The sequence below is a fragment of the Carlito syrichta genome, unplaced genomic scaffold (assembly GCF_000164805.1).
Source record: "Carlito syrichta isolate Samal-C Ts95f unplaced genomic scaffold, Tarsius_syrichta-2.0.1 Scaffold310671, whole genome shotgun sequence".
NCBI classification, from domain to species: domain Eukaryota; kingdom Metazoa; phylum Chordata; class Mammalia; order Primates; family Tarsiidae; genus Carlito; species Carlito syrichta.
In genome coordinates, this window is record NW_007254767.1 from 567,280 (window position 1) to 569,783 (window position 2,504).

Consider the following 2,504-nt stretch of genomic DNA (forward strand, 5'->3'; position numbering starts at 1 on the left):
ACAAATATATGGACTTTGCAGCAAATTGGATGGATTTGGAGTCAATTATACTCAGTGATTTATCACAGAAACAAAGAACTGAGTTCCATATGTTCTCACTCATAAGATGAACTTGAACAATTATAAGGTTGTGGGAAGGTGATTGGCAGTAGTGGAAAACTGTCAGGGGAAGGGGGGTGGAACTGGCAGTTGGGGGAAGCTGCTAGGGGAGGGAGGGGCATGCCTCATCAACAAGGGTAACTGCATGATCAAAGTTTGTAGACCTAGCCCTGAATTGTACCCCACATCTTTATAATAACAAATAAATTAACTTTAAAAAAAAGAAACAAAAGATTGATGACCAAAAGAATAAAAAAGATGTACCAGAAAAAATACTGAGCAAAAGAAAGCTGGAATAGCTATATGAGAACCACACAAAATAAATATAAAAGCCAAAAAATTGAAACTGAAAATAAATATCACAATTTTTAACTTATATGCACCTAATAACATAACATTAAATTGAATAAGTGGAGGCTTCAAGATAGCTGATCAGAGGTGCCTGACACTTGCCTCCTCCACAAAGAAGGAACAAAACAATGAGTAGATAACCATATATCAAATAAAGATGCCAAGACAAAACACTGGAATTTAGTAGGGTAGTGACAAGGAACAACTGAGGCATGGAGGGAAAGAAAAGTAAAACAACTTTCCGAGTTAGGATTGGCTCAGAGTCAGGAGGAACTCTCCATTTAGGGAAAAGATGACTAAGAGAGACTTCATGGTCCATAATCTCACTGCAGACTCCTACAGTCCTAGCTATGAGAGAGTTTGTTGGACTCTGAGGACGCTGAGACTAATATAGGAAGATATCTGGAGTCTACATGTTGACATTATTCCAGAGAGAGGGTTGTGCTGAGTCTCACACACCCCGAGACCCAATTAGCTTTAGCAATGTACCATTTTGAGAATGGGGATTGGCCCACCCAATCAACTGCTACCACTGTTGGAATTGTATGTATACCACTCAGTGGCCTGAAGGTTGGGCTGCAGTCACTATTTCCACCACCAGTGCCAGGCACATTGTCCATCAACTGGAGGGCTCACCCATTCACCTGCTTGACCCAGCATTACCACTGCTGGCACCCAAGCAAGCCATCTAGAGGCCAAAAGGACCCATCATCCAAGCTCACCACAACCAGTGTCCAAATATGCCACCCAAGGACCCAAGTACCAGCATACCTGGCATCCCTGTTCCCACCAAAATCTTGCCATGGGCTCCACTAAAAACTATAGCCTAAGTCACAGACACCACTGAGACTGATTTTAGTTGAAAAAGTCATAAAAAGACTACATTATTGCATCCAATACCTGACCCAATCATTATGGATACATACATCGGAAGAAGTATTTCTCTATGAAAGCTAGTCCATAACAAGAAATGATAGTTATTGATGTATAGGTATTAATATAAGGAACAAGAAATATGAAAAAGCAAGACAATATGACACCTCCAAAGGAAGACAATAATTCTCTAGTAACAGATCCCAACTAAAAAAAAACTATAAACTGATAAATAATTCAAAATAATGATACTAAAGAAATTCAAGGGATACTAGGGAACACATACTAAACAACACAAATAAGTCAGGAAAACAAGGCATTATCTAAATGAAAAGTTTAACAAAGAAATAATTATCAGAAAAGAACCAAACTGAAATCCTGGAACTAAAGAATTCAGTGAATAAATTTAAAAATATAATAAAAGCTTCAACAATATACTAGATCAAATAGAAGGAAAAAATTCTAAATTTGAAGACAAGATTTTTTGACACAATCAGACAAAAAAGAAAAAAAGAATAAAAAACAATGAAGAAAGCCTCCATGACAGGTGAAACACCATAAAGCAACCAAATATTCAAATGTTGGTGTTCAAGAAGGGGAAGAGAAGAGAAAAAGCACACAAAATCTATTTGAACAAAATAATTGCTGAAAAATTCCCAAATCTAACAAGAGATTTAGACATTCAGGAGAGAAAGCGCAGAGATCTCCAAATAAATACAACCCCAAAAGGTCTTCTTCAAAGTACAGTGTAGTCAAATTGTCAAAAGTCAAAGACAAAAAGAGAATTCTAATAACAGCAAGAGAGATGCATGTAGTCACTTATAAAAGAATTCTTATCAGACAAAGAGCAATTTTAGCAGAAACCTGGCAAATCATGAGAGTAGAATGATATATTCAAAGGGCTAAGAGAAAAAAAATCAGACAACAATATTATACCCAGTAAAGTTATTCTTTACAAATGAAGGAGAAATAAAGTTTTTCCAAGACAAGCAAAAACTGAAGGAATTCAGAACCAAAAGACTTACCATACAATAAATACTTAAAGGAGCCCTATACTTGGAAGCAAAAGGATGATATGCACCATTATGAAAACACATGAAGGTATGAAATCCAATAGCAGAAGAAACACAGAAATAAGGAAGAGACAGAATTCAAATATTATCTCTACAGGAAGTCACCAT